General features: G+C 42.1%; 1 protein-coding gene across 9 annotated transcripts in view; it reads left to right on the plus strand.

Annotated features, from left to right (window-relative positions):
• Window positions 1–23972, plus strand: part of LOC129495539 (ly6/PLAUR domain-containing protein 6B-like) — a 167212-nt gene that overhangs the window by 126773 nt on the left and 16467 nt on the right. Inside the window, exon 4 of one of the 9 annotated variants that reach the window (XM_055303132.1) lies at window positions 16786–16844. The exons of 7 other annotated variants lie outside the window; for them this stretch is intronic. The gene's annotated coding sequence lies outside the window, so the exon portion shown is untranslated. Of the gene's footprint in view, window positions 1–10342; window positions 10405–16785; window positions 16845–23972 lie in introns of those variants that run through there. One more of the 9 variants, XM_055303139.1, reaches the window with a different exon arrangement.

The raw sequence follows: 23972 nt of genomic DNA on the forward strand, positions 1-23972 counted from the left end.
ATGGTGTCTCAGTGATTACATGTGGAGAGACGAGGAAGCAAAAGCACGGCCTGATTTTTATTTTTATATATTTATTTTTTTAAAGATTTATTTATTTATTTTTATTTGTGATAGAGCGAAAGAGGCAGAGACACAGGAGGAGGGAGAAGCAGGCTCCATGCACCGGGAGCCCGACATGGGGACTCCAGGATCGCGCCCTGGGCCAAAGGCAGGCGCCAAACCGCTGAGCTACCCAGGGATCCCACGGCCTGATTTTTAGATCGCAGGTGAAATTGGCAGCATTGGTAGTGAGAGACCCAGCCCCCAAGCACGTGAGCTGCGTAAATGCATTCCAGGCCACGTGGAGAGAATAAACCTGGGGCCCCACGACAGCGATTTTCTTCACATGCATTTCTGGCCACTCCCCATTTGGTGGGAGAGAGATTTTGTTTGTCTGTTGTTGGACCTCGGTTTCCATCAAACATGCAGCCAACTGGCTAATGTAGCAACTTGCAGAGCTGGCTGGGCTCCTGTGTTTGGTGTCCTGGCAGGAAAGAGATGTTTGTTGTAATTGGGTACCTTAACTGTTCTTCCATCTGGCCATTTCCTCCTTCCTCTTACTCCTCTTCCCATCTCTCTCTCTCTCTCTCTCTCTCTCTCTCTCTCTCTCTTTTTTGTCATGTTGCTTTTTATATGGTAAATGGATGTGAATGACCAAGGGCAATGGATCAGCTCATGCCCTGCTTCTTGGCTTAGAGGGTGGATGTTTTGGGAGTCGTCAGTAGCAGGAAGCCTTGCCGCGGGACCCGTGAGGGGCTGGGATAGGTGACCAATGCTCCCGCCGACTCTCACTCATCGGGCCCTTCGTTGTGCCTTCCCTGCAATGAGAGCCTCCAGCAGGTGGAACACGGAGCCTGTTTAGAGGACACGCATAGAGAGGTTCAGCTCAGTGTGCCACTGCGGCTGGGAGAAAACTCCCACGGTGTCAACTCCTGACCCTGCCTGGCGCGCTCTCCTTCCTCCAAGAGCTTCTTTGCCACAGTCAAAAGTGAAAAAAACTGTAAGGGAGCTGACATTTACCGAGCACCTACTACAGGCCAGGCATTGTGGAACATTCCCTTGATTCTCAGCGTTTCCTTCTCACTGTAGCTGTGAAATTTAGATGATGCTGTCGTGATGTACACATGAGGAAACTGAGACTCTAAGAAGTCCAGCAACTTGCTCAAGTTAACCAGTTTCTACCAATGGTGACCAGAACCTAAGCTCAGGCGGTGGTGTTGGGGGGCTCAGTTGGTTGGGCGTCTGCCTTCAGCCCAGGTCACGATCCCAGGGTCAGCGGGGAGACTGCCTCTCCCTCTGCAGCTCCCCCTGCTTGTGTGCACGTGCACGCATGTGCTCTTTCTCTCTCTCAAATAAAATCTTAAAAAATATAAAATAAAATAAAGAAGCCTAAGCTCCAGATCTGAACAAGGGTTTCCAGAGTCCAGTTAAATCCAGAACCAACTACACCTTGAGAATGACTGGTGTTCTTCTGGGGGGCTAGGGATTTAAATGGAAGTGATGAGGCTTCTGGCACAGCCTCTTAACGTAGGATGCAGCACGTAGACAGGAGCTCACGCTCCTCCCTTTATTGCCACGTGGTAATGTCAGAGCTTTATTGAAATTGTAGAGCAGCATAAAGACAGCAGCTTGCCAGCGCTGTCAGCCAGAGGTCCGCGCAAAATTAACTCCATTTCCTATCATTTTACCCTCTCCTGCCCTGCTCAGATGAGACCGAACATTGCTCCCTAAACATTTCCCCGTTCTTCAGCCCACGACAAGGCAATTCCGCGGAAGTGCGGAAGCTGTGCAGGTGCCAACCCCTCTCCATGGAGCGGAGTCTGTCAAAGTTACAGACCCTGCATCTCCCCTCACTTCACAGGGGAGGCCAACTCCCCTTGCTTCTGAAATGTTGTTTTCCTTTAAGCTTGAGAGATGCCTTTAATGCTTTCCTCCTGATACTACTACGGTGCAGACAAGCTCTTCTAAGTCAAATGACTCTTTTATGAGGTCCTGGAAACCCGTCGGTGGTGCACATTCTTCTTTCTCAACAAAGGTACCTCCCCGCACTTCCTCTGGCCGAAAGGTCTGGTCAATAAACCTGTCAGAGGCCAGGCTCGTCTGCACCAGGCGCACTTCACACCTTCCCGGATGTGATGAAAGGAGCCCTTTGGAGCTCAGTGGGACGGAAATTACTCTTCCTATCCAGCTCTAGAATAAAAGCGTACATCTATCCGTTTTCGTTCTTGTCTGGCCATACACTGGTCGGGAGATTGGGGTTTCCCAATTAGCCGATTTGTAAATACCCAAGTTGGGAGGCCAGGAAAGGGCATCTGGCTGTGCTCAGCGATTCCAGAATCACTGACTGGCGGCAGGTAAGACAGAGAAGTGCATGCAGGGGACCCGCTTCCCCTTCCCACAACGATGCTCGATGCTCGAGTGCTGTTGTGTTTTGTTTTTTAGATTTTATTTATTTATTCATGAGAGACAGAGAGAGAGGGGGGCAGAGGGAGAAGCAGGCTCCCTGCGGGGAGCCCGATGTGGGACTCGATCCCAGGACCCCGGGGTCACACCCTGAGCCCCCCGGGTGCCCCTGAAGTGCCATTGTTCAGGAATATGGAAGGGAGGTTTGTGCATCCAGTCACCAGACCAGGGTTTGGAGAGCCTATCACCTTATCCTGGCACAATTATGGGTCTTCAATGGGGACTGGAAAGCTCTGCAGTTACGCAGATGACCCTCGAAGGCACCGGGAGGTATTTTACAAGTCCAGCCACCTCAGGGCCTGTTGGCGAGCCCACAGTGCTGGTAACCGTGTTGCAGCGTAAGACCGGGAGCTTCCACGTTGCATTGCTCATGAAGCACAGAGAGCTGCATCCCGTATTTTAAGGAGATTTTACATTTCTGACAGTAGTGATTTAAAAAAAAAAAAACACACACACACAAAAAACAAAACCACACCAACCGGGCTCTATTGCCCAGAGCAGCATGTATGCCACACGCATCGTTTTCTCCCCCAGATTTCCAACTGGGATGTGTTTCTGCTTGCAGTGTTGTGGAGCCCTGGAAAGGTCATTCTGATTTGTTATTTTCTTTAAAGTGGGCATTCTCAATATGGGGGAGTTCATCAGCTCACAGAGGGCTGTTGTTACTTCAAGACTTACAGGCCCCTTTGGAAATGTCTCTAGCCACTGATGTCACGGCAAGCAAAGCCACGGCCCCCCGGGGATCCTCCCCCCTGAAGCAGGCCTGTGAGGGCAGCTCAGACTAGCCCTGTTAGTTTGTATACCGTCTGCGTTCACTCCAGTTTTCCTAAATTTATGGTCAATAGTGTAGTTACTTTAGGGTTTTTTTTAGTTAGGTCAGTTAATTCACAAAACTGGTAAGAAATAGTTGAACCCTAAGTTAAAATGGAGACAGCTATGTCTTCAGTAGACTTTTTGCACAAAATCCTATCACTTTATTTATTTATTTTTTTCTTTAAAGTAGGCAGCGCTCCACCAGCATGGAGCCCAGTGCAGGGCTTGAACTCCCGCTCCTGAGATCAAGACCTGAGTTGAAATCAAGAGTTGGATGCTTAACCGGCTGAGCCACCCAGGCGGCCCAAATTCTATCCCTTTTGTGTGTTTTTCTTGAGAATAAGGAGAGGACATACCAGAATTGTAAAGTCTGTCCCTCTGTGCCTGGCGAGAAGGTGGATTCTGGTCTGCCTACACCTTCTCTGGGAAGATTTAATCAGCGTTTGCTGTCAAAGAAGAGAAATGCTCAAGCTTCGGTGAAGACACTTTGTCTGTCTCGATAAACACAGTGAAGGCGACGTTAGGCCCTGTGTGAGAAAGTGAGGGGAATACTTTTTATGATTAGAATACAAAAAGACAGATTTACTAGGGGCTCTGCTGGGCCTTCTCCCTCTAAACTTCCTGATTCAGCGGCCGGTGCCGTGGCGGGTACGATGTTATGTGCTGTTGTACAAGTGAAACCAGCGGATTTAACGATTCTCTGCTCCTGGGTCATAATTCTTCCGTAACAGTGGAAATTCCAAACGACAGTACTTCTTTATCTCCTTAGGGCACACACATCTCTTTTCTTAAGGTGGATTTTTTGGGTGGTGGTGGTGGGGGGGTGTGGGGGTTGGCTTTAGATAGTCTTCCAAAGGCAACTAAAAGAAAGGGAAAGGAGAAATAAGTGCATATTGAAATATGAATGAGTCAGACCGGAAGTGTCAACTGGATCCTTTTCGTATTAGAAGCGCCTTAATTTTCATTTGTGGGTGGGAGGCTCAGCAGGGTCCTGGCGTGCACCTCTCAGCGCTCTGGCCCAGCCTGTCCCCATTGCTGCCTTTGCTGCCTGTGCTGGCCTGCGTGGGGGCATCGGGGACTGCATCCGCCACAGGCTCTGTAGAGGGCCGGGGTGAAGCCTGGATGTCAAAGGCCATGAAATAAATTTTGTTTTCCGAGGTTTCAGTTGCCCCAGTTCTCCCCCCACACCCCCAGCCCTACTGAGGTCAAATCGACAAATTGTGTATGAAATTGACAGACTCGTGTTCAGGTGCCCAACGTGGGTGTGATGTTTGGCGAATGTATCCATTGTGCGGTGATGACCACCATCCTGTCCGTTAACATCTCCATTGTGACCTCACATGGTTGTTATTATTATTATTTATTTATTTTGCAAAAAACTCTCAAAATTTACTCTTCGCAAATTTTACATATGCAGTTCAGTATTATCAACTCTGGTCACCAGGCTCTTCATTACGGTGCCAGAAGTTATTAATCTTATAATTGGAAGTCTGTGCCCTTGGGCCAGCATCTCCCCATTTCCTCTACTTGACCCAATCCCTGGCAACCACCGTTCTACTCTCTGATTCTATTATTTTGACTTTTTTAGGTTCCATATCTAAGTGGTCGCATACAGGACTTGTCTGTTTCTGGCTTATTTCACTTAGCATAGTACCCCCACTTGCATTCACGTCACAAATAGCAGGATTTCTATTTTTATGGCTGAATAACATGCAATAATAACATGCAATAATACAGGTGGAAAATATTCCAGGAAACCACATTTTTAAAATTCATTCATCCATTGATGGGCACTTTGGTTGTTTCTGTATCTTGGCTGTGGTGAATAATGCTGCAATAAATGTGGGAGTGCAAATATCTCTTCAAGATAATGATTTCACTTCTTTTGAATATATTCCCAGAAGTAGGATTACTGGATCATATGGGAGTTCTATTTTTAATTTTTGAGGAACCTCCATACTGTTCTGTAGTGGCTGAGCCAATTTACATTCCACCAACAGTGAACGGGGTTCCCTTTTCTCCACATCCGATCCTATGATGGTTATCTCTTGCTTTCTGAGGAAACCTATTCTTACAGGGGTGAGGTGATACCTCATTACAGTTTTGATTGGTATTCCCCCAATGATGCAATTTTTTAATTGGAGTATTTGGTGTTTTGCTATTGAGTTGTATGAGTTGCTTATATATTTTGGATATTAATCTCTTAGCAGACATTGGTTTGCAAATGTTTTCTCCCATTCCGTGGGTAGGTTGCCTTTTCATTTGATTGATTGTTTCCATTGCTGTGCAAAAATGCCCCATCAGGTGGTCTTCCTTGCCCTGTGACCTTGGAAAAGGCACTGCAGGGGCCTGTCTCTGCTTCTTCCTCTGTTGGGGCTGAGATTTAACTAGATCAGGGGCTTTTCAGATGTTTTAAACTACGGAACCCTTTACCCACATGAAATGTTGTGATCTATCCTAATAAAAGCAATTTTACACAATCTGACCTTTTCTCACTTAAGTGTAGGTGAGGGGCCCAGAGTTGCCCCTACCCTCCTCAAATCCCCTTCGTGTGTTGGAACTGCAACAGGCCTGCGGGCCGCCTCCAGCTCACTTGATCAACAGAATGCAGAAAGTTGCGCTAATATAAGGCCTAGAAACGCGGGTAATTTTACCTCCGTCAATCCTGAAGACAGCGAATTTTACAAATTTTGAGTCAACCAACCTAAAATGGCTTAATCCATTATAAAATTGAAAGCACCAATCATTCTCCTCTTTTATATGCCTTGCTCCTTATGACCAGAGTATTTTTAGCTTTGCTGTTGGTCAATGATGTGCAAACGAATGTGGGTGATGAATCCTGTAAAGCACACCCATCCCCACATTTCAGAACTGTGCCGGCCCTTTGCTATCCTCCCTCTCCTTGATTCCAGAAACCCAGATTCTTTGCCCCCCACCTTCTACCCCTCTAACCCTCTACTGTACAAATACCGTATCAGCTCTCTTACCTCTGTATTTATCATGTCCGTCTCCTTCAAAAAATAGCCCCATTGTCTGAAAGACCAAAACTCGGCTGCTGATACCGACCTTCTGAAAGTTCCATGATTATTTAATTTCCTCTCAAACCCTATTCCCCACTGCTTCTATATACATTCCATTTCAGTAACTCATTCTCTCCCCAGGCTCTGCCTTCAAGGCTGTGGTCCTGCTCTGTCTCTCTTCCTTTCCCCATAAAGACCCATCATCCTTCTGGTTGCCTACCTGTAACCCCTATAGCTCACCCTTCACATCCTTCCACGCTCCCTCTTCTCCCTCCCCTGGTACTTGGCAAGGAGGCAGCATGGTTTGGCAACAAAATTACACAACAGGGAGACCGTGCTAGGACCACTCCCTGGAATTTTCCAACTTATTTGCAAGATGCCCTTGGCTAAGCCTCTTTGGGTCCTAGTTTCCACATCTGTAAAATGGGGTTAGTAAAGTAACATCTCCCTTGCCTATCTCACCATGCAGTTGTCAGAATCAAAAAAAAAGAATTATATGTGAATGCACTTTATCTAATCAAAGACTCATCTTTCACGTTTTTTGTTCTTACATAATAGTGCGTATGTGGCATTCCTATAGCACTTGTTTTAATTATTGATCCAACTAGGCCCTGTGCTCACTGCAGTCCTTTCATGCGTGATGGCCCTTCTGGCCAGCTCTTTGGGTCAAAGAACTTTCTTAAATTTAAAATTTGACGTCGATACAGTTTTACAGCAATTATCACATATTAGGTAGTTCACGTGGATTTGCTTAATGGAATTTTGATCTCCGATATTTTCCAAGAACTAGCCATTTTTGGTGTGTGGGCAGGAGAGGTCACTTAATTATCAGAAGGACACTGGGATTCTGGCATTGTCCCAAGACAAGATAGAAAGTCTAAGGATTTAGCTTGGGTGTGGAAGGCCTTAGCAGCAGGTCAATATGTTCTCCATGTGGGATGCTCTCTTGAAGATTGACTCAAGGCAGAAGTCTCTTCTGGGACCAGTTTTTTTTTTTTTTAAGATTTTTAAATTTATTTATTCATGAGAGACAGAGAGAGAGAGAGAGAGGGGGCAGAGAATCACAGGTAGAGGGAGAAGCAGGCTCCATGCAGGGAGGCTGATGTGGGACTCGGTCCTGGGACCCAGGGTCACTCCCTGGGCCAAAGGCAGGCGCTCAACCGCTGAGCCCCCCAGGCATCTCTGGGACCAGTTGTAATGAGTCTGGCCGTTAGTCCTTGGTCAGCACAGCCTTTGAAAAATTCCAGATGCTCGCAGTGCATAGAGAGAAAGTTCCAGTGAATGAGGATTGCCACCTGGGCTATCAGAACACTGGGATCCTCCAAGGAGGCTGCATCTGTCCCAAATAGCCAAAGAGCCCTTGGCAGGCTTCATATGCTGTGTCTTAGCAGCTCACAGGATGTCGCATCCAATTTTTTCCTAGTCCAATATATTCCCAGAAAATAAATTGTTGTGTTATGTTCATTGTCAGAGTGAGTGCTCATCGTGTCTCGGTGAGTGGGTGGCAGATACTTCTTCATGTAAGTCAAGATTATCGGAGTCATAGGGAAAGATACCTTTTTTTTTCTTTCTTTCTTGGATAAGTGAAATGCCTTCAGGAAGGTAAGGTGAGCGTGCTGTGATAAACCCTCAGGGGGCAGGGGCAGGCCAGGCACATCGTCTTACTATACTGGAGATTTAATTTGGGGTAAGCTGGTGATCAGTAAAACGTGTGATTTTCCCCCTCCAAGCTTGACTTATCTAGTGGACTGTATGCTTCTGGGAGAACCGAACTTGCTGGCAGGTGAAATTGCTGAACCAAGAATGGGGACGTGGGAGCTATGAATTTGTTGGAAATCCCCAAAGCACCAGGCTGCCCAGTTCCTAGTTTTGCATCTGGAGACAGAGCCTCAACACGATACCTGCTCAGTGCTACGAGCCCGAGCGCTCATCTGCTCCCATCCACTTATTCTGGGGAGATCTGTGGAAAGTCTCAGCCAACCTGCTGGGTTTTTTTTTTTCTTTTTTTCTTTTTTTTTGAGAAAAAAAAGTGTTTCCTGAGGCATTTTATCTACTTGGCCAAACTAAATGTGTGTAGATCTGTTAGTTCCAGATTTGCTTATTTCTGGGGTCCTCCCTGCATGGTCTCAGTGCAATTAGTATGTTTCTCTACCTAGGGCAAGCTACAGGAATCACTAGCATTTTAGAAAAGTAAAGGTGGGGGCCCCCGGGTGGCGCAGTAGGTTGAGGGCCCTACTCTTGATTTCAGCCCAGGTTGTGAGCTCAGGATCGTGAGGCGGAGCCCTGGGTTGGGCTCTACACTCAGTGGGGCATCTGCTTGAGTTTCTTCCTCGCCCTCTGCACCCCTCTCCCCCACTCAGACATGCTCACTCTCTCTTTCAAATCTTTTTTTTCTTTTTTAAAGTAAGGGTGGAGGAATTAGTAACACGCCGTAATCCATTGTTTCCATAGCAACAGGCCCACGTTTGCTGTTTGTACATGGGCTGCTTCCATCACGGTATCCAAAATGCTTTAGGGCATGTACCATGTCTTAAACTTTTGTTTCTGGTCCCGTGTGTGGTGCACAGTAGGTGTTCAAGAATGCTTCTTATATGAATAAAATAGGTGTGTGTGTGTGTGTGTATGTATACACACATTTTCCATTTTAAAAGTTTAATACTTTCTCAGCTAAGAAAACACTCCTAAAATCAATATGGGTTGATGATGTCAAAACATAACATCTTCTAATCCAGTGCTCGATGTAATGACCCACGCGAAAGGAAGCCGAGTAAATGAGGACGGCATTGGGTGGCTGTGCTGCAGCAGAACGTTGCCAGATTTTCTTAGATTTGTCTGCAGGGCCCAGTGAACCCAGACCCAAAGGAATTCTTGTGACAGCTCTCTCAACTCTGCTTTGTGAGCTGCCGTTGCCAAAAACTGCAGAAAGTCAAGCAACAGCCTAAGCGGGGTGGCAAGATTTAAATATACAACCGTCTTGTAGCTCTTATGTAGCTATCAGATTTCTGAGGTTCTGGATTTTTCTCCGAAGCATTTCATAGCCAAATCAAGCGTGTGAGAATGTTGATTATTCCTGCCATTGCCTTTTTCCTGAAGGAGGCTTCTGATTTGGTGTCAGTCTTGTATGTCCGCCTCTTTATCATATAGCCTTAAACCTGTAGCTATTTTGAGTTAATGGTGAGAAATCAGATGATGTTTGCTGTAAAGTATGTACTGAGAGCCCCGGCCCTGTCTTTTCTACATTCTCGCTTCAGTGTAGCCTGTAATACGTGCATACCCTATGCAGTGTTTTTCTCTTATTAAATTCATCGTCTCATAAAATGCTCCTTGAGAGAAAATGTGGCTTTCACATCTCATTTCTGCGTTCAGTAATATTCAGCAAACATTTGGACACCTGCTCCATGCCGAGCCATTGCTGGAGATGAAAGATGACTCCTGCCTTCAAGGAGCTTGAATTTGGTGAGAGAGGGAGATAGGAACTGCCCCCCCCTTCCCCACCCTTTGCACACGCATTCTTCTTCCCATCAAAGAATGTGATGCATGGGCTTCGGGAGCATTCAGGGATTAGCCAAACATTTTTTGGTAGACCAATTAAAAGAAATCATTGAGGAGAATAATTAGGGTTCAAAGCCCCATACTTAATCTCACATTAACCTGGAAAAATAGAAGCAGTGATTGCCATCTGCTGACACACCACCGACTGACAAGGAGTGAATGTTCTAGGCTGGCCAGGCTTCCCTCTAGCAGGGCCAGGGAAAGTACCCCTGATTAGAGCAATTACAGTGACTCCCTGAGCCGGTTCTTAATTTGCTTAATCACACTCACTTCACCAGACTATGCTTTTGGTTTAGGGAATTCTACGGGAAGAAAAAAAAATGCAAGGTTTGGGGAAAAGGAAAGGAAGCAATTAGGGAAAGACAATTCAAATTCTCCTCCCTCATCAGTTTAGGATTGGCAGGAGAGGAGAATGACATCAATGACCAGGTGTCAATACGAGGAAGCTGATTTGGAAAATGGGTCCTTTGAGTCTTGTCTGGGCAGGAATCATTGAGATCACAAAAGGAAGCAGCTGGTAAGTTCTGGAAACCTTTTCGTGTAAGCCCAGAATCTGAATAATGCACTAAGTGGAGTGGAGTGCATATATTTAAATATTTATGTACAACTGGCTGTTATTTCTTAGCCTCCTCTGCCAGGGTCCTGTGACTTGATACAGTTGCTTTTAAATGATCATTTTCTAGATGTTAGAAAGGCATTGTACAGAAGAAGCAAACAAAACAAAGCAAAACAAAACAACAACAAAAAAACTTAGCAAACCAAACAAGGAAAATGCAGAAGAGACCATTTTAGAAATCCATCATAGCAAGCTTTGTTTAAGAAGTTTTGAAGGCACCATCGTGTAGGGATTAAAATGGAGAAGTTTGAAATTGGAACCTAATTTATATTCTATCCATGATTTGCTAACTTTGTAGTCTTGGGCAAGTTACTTATCCTCTTATTAAACTTCACATTCCTTGTCCGTAAAGTGGGGCTGATAACTGTACCCTCCTCACAGGGTTGTTGTAAGAATTACATGAACTAATGATGTTAGGTACCTGACACCCATAAGCGTCCAGTAAATGTTAGCTTAGGAAAGGAAGTTATACTGCATCAGGACACATGGCGAAAAGCATCGGCAAGTCACTGGAAAGTCCTATGTCTGAGAGCAGGAGCTTTGTTTTAGGGACCGAAGCTATGGCTGTGAACCAAGTGGTGCCTGGCACATGGTAGGTGCTCCATAAATATTGATTGAATAACTGAATAAAAGTAGTTAGCTCATTTAGAGTCCATAAATTGGATTATTTTATTAAATTACTGTGCATTTTAAATGAATAAAGTATAAGGAGCAGATTACCAGTTCCTTTGCTCTCCTGTTTGGATTGTGTTAACAGGAGATCCTGTAGGAGAGAGAGAGTCACTACTGATTATAAACACACTTTTCTCCAATACCTCCAGAGCGTGGCAATTTAATATCCCCTTGTGATGAGAGTGTGTGATGGAGAACAGAGGCTCAGCGGGGCTAGATGCTACGGGAAAGTCCTAACTGCATCACAGCTCTCTCATTTGTAAATAGGCCCCACTCAGGGCCATAACCCGTTGGTCCTGCCCTAGTCTGTGGGCAGTGTCTTCCTCTGCGCCTCGTGTTTTAGGCTCTTGCACAGAGGGTGGGGAAAGCATTGGCCTTCTCCACCTAACCCTAGCCTGGAGTCATTTCTCAAAGATGTGAGCAAATACCGCCTTAGGAGGAAAGTGTACACATTTGCCAAAGAAAGGAATGCAGTTGTGGGACCTCCTAGCTACAGGATTATGTAAATCATTCAACACTGGTGAAGTTGAAGTTATGAGAGTAATTTCCATTTGTACCATAGCTAATTAGTCTAAGGAAAACGGTGACAGAGGATGTGTTCTGAAACTTCTCAGGAGGTAGCCCTGGAAGCCTGGCTTGGAAGAGCGAGTTTTAAAGATATCTCTAAGATGCCACATGTGAGTAGCTAATATTCACTGAGTTCAGACTATCTTCCAGACACTCTTCTAAATGAGATGTATTAATTGAGATGTATTAATTTACTCGCTTGAGGTCATTATTGTTCTCTCCTTTTTACAAGGAGGAAACTGAGGCACCGGGATGTGAAGTGCCTTGCCCAATGTTAGCACTAACTTTTGACGCTTGATTACATGTAAAATCACCAAAATCCTGAGAAATAGCCCAGGTATGGCAAAATATATAGCTGGTCACTCAGCCAAATAGCAGGAAATTCCCCCTCGCTAGAAGGGCACAAGGAGCCATCGCTTCCTTTCCTACAGGAGTGAGTCCTAGGCCCCTCTTACCATGAAGTCTTGATGTGAGGGCTTCCCAGGTCATTGCCTCTTTTCAATTTGAAAGCCTAAAATCTAGAATCTTAGAACCTCTAATGGAGTCACAGGAGATGAGCTCTTTCTAATGATTCAGAGAGCATAACAGAAATTGTTCATTTAGGGGCAGCAAAACAACATGGGCTAATGAGTGTATAAAATCTCTTTTTGACATTTGTCAAAATTGTATAGCATGTTAATGTAATTTATCTTGTGCGGGGCAGACACTTTTCATGGCAATTGTACATTTTAAATCTTAAAAATGGATAACTATCTTCTACCTACAGTTTAGATAACTCCTTCTTTTTTTAAAATTTTTATTTATTTTATGATAGTCACACACACACAGAGAGAGAGGCAGAGACATAGGCAGAGGGAGAAGCAGGCTCCATGCACCGGGAGCCCGACGTGGGATTCGATCCCAGGTCTCCAGGATCGCGCCCTGGGCCAAAGGCAGGCGCCAAACCGCTGCACCACCCAGGGATCCCTAGATAACTCCTTCTAAAGGTGGAATGTGGGGTCTAGGGTCGAGGCAAAACAGAAATGGACTTTGGAGATGAAAACATTAGCCTCTATTGGCCTGTAGTGCAAAAGATATCTTGCTTATAGTCAACAATCACAAGATACTCAAATGGATAGAATGCTTCTCTTCGGCTTCTCTTCCTTATCTATGTTCTCTGCTCGTCTTGCAGACCACTATGACTGTGTTGCCTACCACCACACGATTCATTTCAAAGCCAAATAAAAAATGCTATTTTGTAATTATCTACTATTTGGTCCTGATCTCAGGGTTGTGACATAGAGCCCTGAGTTCGCCTTTGTGCTGGGCGTGGAGGCTGCTTAAGATTCTCTCTCTCTTGCACTCCCTCTGCCCCTCCCCCACCTCCCTCTCTAAAAAATATGTTTTAATAAATTTTTATTTATGTGGATCAAAAACCAATAAATCAGTAAAATGAGATACATTCTGAGAAATCTTCCTCCTTCTTCTGTCCTTTTATGTGATTTTTTTTACCCTGTTCCTTCACCCATAGGTCATCACTTCTGTTCATTTCCTATGTATTGTTGCTGAGTGTATTTATGCATATATAAGTAAATATAGGTAATTTTTATTCTATTTTCTCTTCACAAAAAATTAAATGATATCCATAGCTCTGTATCTTTCTCCATTCATATATGTATCTGTACCTGAGAGGTTTTTTTCATGGTGGCTATATATAGGGAACATCCTCATTTTTTTAATGACTGTGTTATATTTCATTGTGTATGCATATTATATTTGTGTGTGTGCATATATACACACAACTTCCGATGGACATGGGTTGTTTCCAATCATTTGCTATTATAATGCTGCAATGACCATCACGGCAGTATGCCATTGTTCATGTGTACAGGCTGTATATTGAAAAAAATTCCAAGAAGTGAGATTTTGGGTTAAGGGTAAATGCACTTGATATTTTAATAGCTACCAAGTTGCTCCTAAGCAGTCACCTTTCTCCCAGCAGTATATGAAAACAACTGATTTCCCATGGTCTCCTTAAAAGACAGCATTAGAAAACATTTTTACCTATCAGACTAGTCAAAATCTGAAGTTATAAAGTATAGTTTTAGTTTGCATTGCTTGTATTTGAAAAGATGCTTATTTTTTTCCCCTGGTGTTTCAAGACTATTTTGTTTGTTTTCCTATGAAATATCTACTAGTTTTCTTTGCTTATTTTTATGTTAGGTTACTTTTCTTATTGATTTCTAGTAGCTCTTTCCATATTAGTGAGATTTTCATTATTTTGTCTATGACATAAGTTGAAGATATTTTTTCCAGGTTTTCTGTTTCTTAGGGTATTTTTTTGGTCATGTAGAACTTATTGCTTAATGTAATTGAATTTATCATTTTAATTATATGCCTTCTGGGTTTTGAATCATAATTGGAAAGGCCTTCCCCTGATCCAAGGAAGTCACTCATATTTTCTTCTGGTATTAAAAAAAAAGCATTTTATTATGGGAAATTTTAAGCATACACAAATTAGAGAAAATAGTATGATAAGCTCCAACTACCCATCCTCCAGCTTCATCAATTAGGAATATTTTTTTAAGTATGTCAGTATATATCAATAACACATAAGGACTTTTTAGAATGTAACCTCTAAATGCTATGACCCCAGTAATTCCTTATGATTATCTAATGCTGTTCTGTGTTCAGAATTTTCTCTTGTGGAACTTTTATGGCTTTGTTTTATGTGTGTGGCATAAGGTATGTATCCAGTCTTTTTTTTTTCCCCCTGGTTATCCAGTTGTCCCAATTCAACTTCTTAGAGTAAAATCTTATCTTACTGGTTTAAAGGAGCCACCTTTACCATATAACAAATTCCCATGTGTATTTGAGTCTATTTCTGGACTTTCTGTTCTGTTCCATTTGACTACTCATGTGCAACTATGTTTTGTTTTTTGTTTTTTTTTTAAGATTTTATTTACTAATTCATAAGAGACAGAGAGAGAGAGAGAGAGAGAGAGAGAGAGAGAGAGAGAGGCAGGCAGAGACACAGACACAGGAGAAGCAGGCTCCATCCAGGAAGCCCGACACGGGACTTGAACCCAGGACTCCAGGATCACACCCTGGGCCAAAGGCAGGCGCCAAACCGCTGAGCCACCCAGGGATCCCGCAACTATGTTTTAATTATTGCAGCAATCTTTTAATGTCTGTCGGGAGGAGTCATTCTCTAAGAGAAATAGTCTACTCCAACTCATGCTATATAAAAATGGCAGAAAATTATAGTTGGTAGTCCAGCCTCCTCAGGTCAGGGATGGGCCTGATTTAGGAATTGACAAGGCATGGGAGTTGAATGTGTGAGAGTGAATGTAGTCCCTAAGAAGAGTAATGGTAATTACATACTATAGCAAGGTAAATAGTAATTACGTAAGGGCATGAAACTCAGGGTAGGTCCTCATCTAAAAGGTGGGAGGAGGAAGAGGAACCCAGAAGGGAAAAAGGACATGGTTTTGATGGTTGAAGCTTTGCCCTGGTAACTAGCCAATCCTGGTTTTCTTTGGCAAAGTCAGGAAGGCTAATAATAGAGAAGGTTGAAATACTGCTGTATGCGCGCTCCAGGGAGCTGATCAGAGACCAGAAATGTGTTGCGAAGCGTCAACAGCCTGGGTGAAGTGTGTAAAGGAGACCGTGCCATGCTGTAATTCTGCTATGGACACTTCACAGGCCTGGGTGCTGATTTGTGTCCCTGAGGGTCCAAGGATGAACCTCTTCATGCATTTCCCAGGAAGAGCAGTGAAGATGTATCTTCTAAGCTTTCTTTCTAGAAGACAGTACTGAATCTATCTAACAAGATATCTTTGCTGGAAAAGATATGAGTGAGATAACTTCTAATATGAGTTCTCCTCAGAAAGATATCCAAAGTATTTATTTAGCAGGACCAAATAATAATAATTTCCCCCCCTTTGAAATGCACAAATCTACTAGACTCTGTCTACACCTTCATAGAAGCCCAGAGAATGATAAGGTGGTCAAAGCACATATCTACTAGACTCTGTTTATACCTTCATAGAAGCCCAGAGAATAAGGTGGTCAAAGCATGGGGGAAAGGCCTGGATCACTGCATTATGACTTCATTCCCCAGCAGACACCCTTAATAACCTTTGGCACAGCCTGTAACCTTCTCATCTCCGATTTCCTCATTTATAACCTGCAGATGAGCACAGGGCACTTACCTCAGAAGGACATGTGGGGAAGATGAACTAGTTTCAGACAGGAAAGTTATTTGAAGATGAGTCATAGGGTATAGTTGCTAATTTGAGGCTACACAGCTATGAGCTAGGGTAACCACCTGCTGCCCAAACCCTGACAGCAGAGGGTAAGTACAAATCAGTCTGCCTCAGAGTTAAGGAAGTGGACCTTGCAAACTGAATGAATGGGTAAAGTCAACCTGATTCAAGCATGTATTCAAGCAGTTTATTAACTCGAATACTGGGCAGTCATGGTGAGGGCTGGGAGGGGGTGGGGATTGGGCTACCCAGGAGTGATAAGCCTGAAGGGCAGGCACTGTACTTGCTGCGAGTGGTTATTACCTACGGTGGATACGATAGCCCAGAACCGCAACTCTGGGCTAGAAGTCTGTTATCTTTGCCGTCAGTAGTGTGACTGGGCATCAGTTCCAGGGGGCTGCACCTTCTGGCATACTGGAAGGGATGAAATAGGGTCATCAGTGCTTCCTTACTCCCTCATCTTACAGATGCCACTCTTACCACAACCTTAAGCAAATCTTCTCACTTAGGTGCTTTCAGTGAAGGGGGCCTTTGGGTCCACTAACAAGATGGAACTGCTAAAGGGAAGACTCCCTTTTTTGGCCTCTTTTGACTTCTGTCATTGTATGCCACTGTTTTAAAACCTGCACTCAAGGTGTGCTTTATTTTAAGTACAAGGTAAAAAGGACTATTTAGGCATTATCACAGAACACATTCTCTGCCAGTAAGGAGTTTTATGGTCTGGAAATTGGTACCGAATATGGATGAGATCTCAATGTACATTTTGAGCTGAACTTTTTTTTCCACCCTCTTTCAGTTGTCCTTGAGTGAGGGTAGCAGGGAATGGAAGAGGAGGAGGAAAGAAAATTAAGAAAGGTGGGTATGAGTAATCTTGGAATGTGAAGTACGGGGCATTTTGGGCAAATGAGGCTACCAAAAACATTATCCCAGTAGGAAGGTTTGGGATTGCAAATGAGTAACCAGAAACCTAACCAAAGGGGGCAGGTCAAGAACATTTCTTCAGTGAGAAGCCTATTGCCCTATACAAACTAGTGTTGGTTCTAAAAATATAATATCTTAGGAAGAGCAGACTACAGGGCAAAGCACCATTGCATTAATATGGGATTCCAGTTTACAGATTTATTATATTAAAAAAAACTTACATCCCTGTGCAGATATTTATATTTATAGGTACTCTATTGCAGTAAGAGGGTGCAACCCGAATATACGAAAGCTTCAGTGGGCTTTAGTACTATGTCCATAACAGTATGTGTTCTGTTTTCTCAGCTCTTTTATTGAAGTTCAAGAATTTGTCCATCTCTCTACTTACTTAATGATATTCTTCAATGACAGTGGGAACAGATAAAGCTGAGTTTTGGTGGGCTTGTGATATTTGTACGAGATTATAACCTTCTAGATTTAGCTTCTGTGTAATCTCATTTTCTTTCTATAGTCTTCATTCTCACCTTGAGATGGTTTATAGCATAAATTCAACTGTTGCTTTACCATAAGGCAATAGTAATATTTGCTAGTAAAGGGGGACTGTTTATTCACTATAGCTGTTTCTATGATAAGTCTGCTATAACAATAAGCCTTGATGCTTTGGTCCAAAGTGATTCCTGGTATTTTAAGACTAGATTCAAGGCTCAGTCAGGGTCCTGGCAGACACCTGGTAGGAAGATGGCATATTCAAGGGCACATTCAGACTGGTGTGACTTGAGAGAATTAATAGAGCACTGTTCATAATGGTATGGCTAGATTTAGGAAAACCAGCAAGAGATAGTACCAGACCCCAGAGGTAGTAACAGAGAAGAGTTAATTCTATTCTGCAGGCTTACAGGACAAGGGCAAGGAGAGAGAATGGCTATCAGAACCCAGGAGAAGGTAGCTGTGGAATCAGCTACTAGACAGGAGCTGAGATGTGTGATAACAGCCAGGCAGGATGTGAATCAAGGGAACAGGTATCCTAGTCTCAATTTCTTCCCATCCTCTAACCTGCCAGTTTCTGCTATTAGCCAAACCCAATTGGAAGCCTGTAGAAAAAGAGCTGTGAGAGTGGTCTTTGTAGCTTGGCTTTGCAGGACACAGAACAGGGTGGAGGGGGGTGGCGGGTGGGTCTGGAGGGGCAAAAGATGAAAGCCTGGCAGGGTTCATTTCCCTTCTGTCCTGCGAGGATAGCTCAGGATAATGTGATCATAGCATTTTTTAAGCTTGGCATCGTATGTGTCGAACAACACGTGAATACACTAGTTCATAGTTGGGTAGACCTTCAGTTGCTGAAAAGAGAGTTCTCATAATTTCCACAGGGTTTACCTAAAATCTACACAAACAATTGAAATGGGAATTCTACTGGTAGAGAAGATGAAAAAGTGTTTTTTTTCCCAATTTATTTTTACTGATAATGCCTGCAATTGTGTGAGACCTTCAGAAACTTTCAGCTCTTCTACAAGCAAGGATGAGAACTTGCTGTGCTCAACTCAGTGCTAAGCAAAGAAAGATAGAGTCTTATGTCCCCAAAAGAACCCCAAGCTTTTTTCAGAGTAGAGCTAACCCATGGGCTGGAGCAGACACAGTAAGGTTGAAAGATGAGAAATACTGGAAGTAGGCCTTTAAAGAGGAGTGGCAAGTACAGGTAAGGACACATGAGAGCACAGAGCTTCATGCTTTTGACAGCAAACGTGGTAGGAACAACTGCCTACTATGTAAGTACAGGAAAAGAATATAGATTTATCAGAAAACAGATTAATGAAAATGCTAAGCTTGGGCTAATTGTTTCCACATATATTCTAGAATAGTTTTCCTAAAATTGGTCTTCAGAGGAATTTCACATCCTTCGTTCATATATGCTCAGACAATCACGGAATTTGAGAGCTGAAAAAATGTTTATTGGATTTCAGTCTTAAATCGAATAAGTGTTACATACTCTTAATGATATTTGCCGGCAGGTAATCCATAGAGGAACCAACCCTAGATCTCTACATTTAGCTTCCTAATTGATTTAATAATTTGACAACAATAGCAATGGGTAAGGGACTTATTTATTCTCTACTTTTCTGCAGAACAGATATTTAATATCTCTGTTTTACTGATAGGGAAACTGAGTCTCAGACTATTATAGGGATTGGCTTCAAGATAGTAGATCCAGCCAGTGATGGGATCAGAATTTGCACCCAGGCCGGAGTGTCTACAAAGGCCATTCTTTCCCCATTATACTAGATAGCATTTACATGTGACTTTACCCTTGTGGGATCACGAACTATTGCTTAAATGCAGTTTTTCATGTTGCAATTAAAACACTATTTAATGCACATAATTTTTCAGTTTCCTCTGGGAATATGAAATCATGCACATATATATCTTTATATATGTACATTTCCTTCTGCTCCAAGCGGTAATAGTGACAATTTATAGAGCAAGTGACATGCTATAACTTTGTTATATATGCAGAATGCAGAAATATTTTATTAGGATTGCTTTTATAAGCTTGTCAGCTTCCAGAGAGTTCGTTGAATAATCTGTCCCAGATTTTGTGACTATGCAAAAGTCAGCACCATATTCTTTTGCCATAGCATGCAGTTTATTGTTGTTTTTTAAAAATCTCTTCCTGTTTTCAGAATGATATCCACGGACACGTTATTTACTTGTGCGATATGTTTTTAGCTGTAGAATCAAGAACGAAATTGAGCTAGTGGGGGCCCTATAAACAATGGTCAGTGTCATAAGACCCTAGCACAGAAGAAAGATGATGGGCCAAATACATAGCAACAGTTCTGCATCCTAAAGCTCTCTCAATTGAAAGATCACCCTGTGGGTGCTGAAAACAGCTGATATGATTGGTAATACAGTCTCTTATATAGAGTTCTAGGGACACTTTTACAACCTAGGATGTAGTTAGCACTTAAAGAAGTCATTCAATTAAATATATCCATGTATGCGTATATGCGCCTATGTACATGTATGTGGGTGTGCATATATTCATGCACAGATATCCAAATTTATTGCCTGAGATTTCTGCTTTGGTGTAGACATTCTCTCACGTTAGAATACATACAGAGAGATTCAAACGAGAAAACACATCTCTGTGAACACTTTATTTTTATGGTCCTTTTCCTATGTCACTTGAGACCAAATGAAGTCAGAAGTCCTGGCCATCATCTATACACTGACCCTGAAAGCTAAGTTTTCTCGGTTGAGTTGTGTATGCCATATGAGAATGCATGCTTGGCATGAAACATTCCTCCAAATGCAGAATAATGGATTCTTAGCCAGCTGTTGGACATTTCAGCCTAGATTTCTATTATGAGAGCTTTGATTGCTTATTAAAAGAAATGGGTTCACTAAAGCAAGCAAGACTATGGAACATAAAAACAAAGCCTTCCGCGCCCAGCCTATGTGGCTGCTTGGTTTATGTCTCTGTAGTTCTGCCAATGGAATTGCTCGTTAGCAGTACCAAACACCTGTGTGCCTGCAGCTCTCTTTGCAGAACTTCCGTCCACTTGTATCTTTCTCTCAAATTTAAAGACTCCCTTCGCCCATGGAGAAGAAAATAATCTCTCTCATTTGCCTCCCTGACAGCAGAAATATCTCTATAGAATTACCTTTTAATATTATGCCCTTTGCTTTTTTTTTTTTTTTAAGAAATGGCCAATTGAAGGAGCATCTCGAGCTCTTTGAAACAAATTTCAGGCATTATCCTTAAGTTGTTTGGTGCTCTCTGTATGACAAGACATAGGGCCCATTAATTTGAGAATTAAGTATCAGAAAGAGTTTCCTTTTATCATGTAATGAGAATATGTGTCCCATGTGTGTCCCTTCGCTCCTAAGAAGTACAAAGTGAAAGGTGACACACAGTAGAGGAACACCATGCATGAAAGTGTAGTGGTTAAGATCTTTCCTCTCATCTAATAAGGTTGTTACTCTATTTTGAGAGCCTTAATGCATAAGTAACTTGGCATAAGCCTCCTAAAAATCATTTAGGATACAAACTGGGCAAAAATTACTTCACTTATGTGAAGGACACTCTCAAATTTAATCAGTCGACATATATGTATTTATTAGGTTCCCACCATTTGTCCAAATAATTCAATAACATGGCAAACCAATCTTGATTCTTTTTAGAAGGAGCACAGTTTCCAATTTCTAATCATCTAAGCTTTTTAATCTTGTTCATGTGGAGTTCTTAACCATCTCCTCCAGTATCATCAAAGCCTTTTCAAAAAAGATGTAAACTCATGTTTTTGACAAAAATGAAGTAGAAAAGCTATTACTTGGAAAGAGTTGTTAATTTTTTTTTCATAAAATTTGAATCACATTTAGAAAGTTGTCTTTAAAATTGATTAGAGGGCAGCCCCCGTGGCCCAGCGGTTTGGCGCCGCCTTTGGCCCAGGGTGTGATCCTGGAGACCGGGGATGGAGTCCCACGTCAGGCTCCCTTCATGGAGCCTGCTTCTCTCTCTCTGCCTCTCTCTCTCTGTCTCTCATGAATAAATAAATAAAATCTTAAAAAATAAAATCTTAAAAATAAAATAATAAAATAAAATAAAATAAAATAAAATAAAATAAAATAAAATAAAATAAATTAGAGGGGGGATCTCTGGATGGCTCAGTGGTTTAGCACTGCCTTTAGGCCAGGGCATGATCCTGGAGACCCAGGATCCAGTCCCACATCAGGCTTCCTGCATGGAGCCTGCTTCTCCCTCTGCCTGTGTCTCTGCCTTTCTCTCTCTGTGTGTCTCTTATGAATAAAGAAATAAAATCTTAAAAAAAATAAAATTGATTAGAGCAGTTTTCCACCCAAATTGCATACTTATTGCCCTGTATTAACTAATGATTAGATTTAGATTTGTCATTTGCATAATAACATTATTTTAATATTAGCACTGTTTTAGAATTATTTTTATCAGGTGGCACATAGTAGAAAAAACTGTCTTAGTACTGCAAAATGTGCAGCCTTCTGCCTAGAAATGAGATACTCATTTCTGTGAATTTTTGATCCCATGTTGAGGAGATTTTTAAAAAGTTCTTACCCTTTTTTTTTGTTCTTACCCTTTTAAACATTATAGCAGGAATCTGAAATATGGGAATACTGCATTACATTTATAGCTTTTTATGGCATAACTGGAATTCTTCATTAATACCCTTCCATAAAAATCATAAAATATTAGAGGTGGAAGGAACCTTGGCAGTCATGCATTCCAACTTTTCATTTGGTTGCAAGAAAGATAATTCCTGAATACCCTTTAGAAATTAGTGCATAGAACTCAGTACTGTTTACCAGATTTGGTTCAGCTAGTATGGCATGGAGTTGGACAGTTATATCCCTTGATCTGATTTCTGTTCTCCTGCTAATGATATCTGAAGAAATGAGGAGGGAAGGTAGGTATCTAACATTTCTTCAACACCATCTAAGTAAAAGGTGATTTACCTATGTAATTATACCCAATTCACACAGCAGCTTAATAAATTTACCTACATGGCTCTGAGCCTCACTTATCTTATTGACAAATAGGACAGTATTTCTTAACTTTGTGGTTACCTGGTTAGTAAATGTAGAACCAGAATTTATAGTTTTCATAAGAAATTGAACATGACACAAAGAAATGAAGACATTCCATGCTCAAGGATTGGAAGAGCAAATATTGTTAAATTGTCTACACTACCTAACACACTTAGTGCAATCCCTATCAGAATACTAGTCCATTTTTCAGAAACGGAAGAAACAATCTTAAAGTTTCTGTGGAACCACAAAAGACCTCAAACAGCCAAAGCAACCTTGAAAAAGGAAAGCAAAACTGTGGAGGCATCATAATTCTGGATGTTAAGTTTTATTACAAAACTATAGTAATCAAAACAGTATGGTATTGGTGCAAAAACAGACACCTAGATCAATGGAACAGAATAGAAAACCCAGAAATTGAACCCACAACTATATGGCCAATTACTCAACAAAGCAGGAAAGAACATCCAATGGGAAAAAGTCTCTTCAACAAATGGTGTTGGGAAAACTGGACAGCTACATGCAGAAGAATGAAACTGGACCACTTTCTTACACCATACACAAAAATAAATTCAAACTGGATGCAAAATCTAAATGTGAGACCTGAAACCATAAAAGTCCTAAAAGAGAGTAGAGGCAGTAACTTCTTTCTAGATATGTTTCTGGAGGCAAGGAAACAAAAGCAAAAATGAACCACTGGGACTTCATCAAGATAGAAAGCTTCTGCACAGCGAAGGAGACAATCAATAAAATTAAAATGCAACCTAAGGAATCGGAGAAGATATTTGCAAATGACATGTCAGATATCTGACATGTATATCCAAAAATATACTATATTTATTTTGGATACTAAATAAATATACCAAATATAGTATATGTAGTATCCAAAATATAAGAAACTAAAAAGACTCAACACCCACAAAAAGAATACTCCAGTTAAAAATTGGTCCAAAGACATGAATAGACCTTTCTCCAAAGAAGACATAGAGATGCCCAACAGACACGTGAAGAGATGCTCAACATCACTCATCAGAGAAATACAGATCCAAACTATAATGAGATAGCACCTCACACCTGTCAGTATGGGTAAAATCCGTTAACACAAGACACAAGTGTTGGCCAGGATGTGGAGAAAGGGGAGCCCTCTTGTACTCTTGGTGGGAATGCAAACTAGTGCAGCCACTCTGGAAAACAGTATGAAGGTCCTCAAAAAGTTAAAAATAGCACTACCTTGTGATCTAGCAATCCTAGTACTAGGCATTAGCCCAAAGGATACAAAAATACTCATTTGAAGGGATACATGCACACTGATGTTTATAACATCATTATCTGCAATAGCAAAATTATGAAAACAACTCCAGTATCCAGCTGATGAACGGATAAAGATAAACACTGGAAAAAAAATACAATGGAATGTTACTCAGCCATAAAGAACTGAATCTTGCCCTTTGCAACGATATGGATGGGGCTAGAGAGTACCATGCTAAGTGAAATAAGTCAGAGAAAGAC

This window comes from Nyctereutes procyonoides, unplaced genomic scaffold (genome assembly GCF_905146905.1).
Source record: "Nyctereutes procyonoides isolate TBG_1078 unplaced genomic scaffold, NYPRO_anot_genome, whole genome shotgun sequence".
Taxonomy (NCBI): domain Eukaryota; kingdom Metazoa; phylum Chordata; class Mammalia; order Carnivora; family Canidae; genus Nyctereutes; species Nyctereutes procyonoides.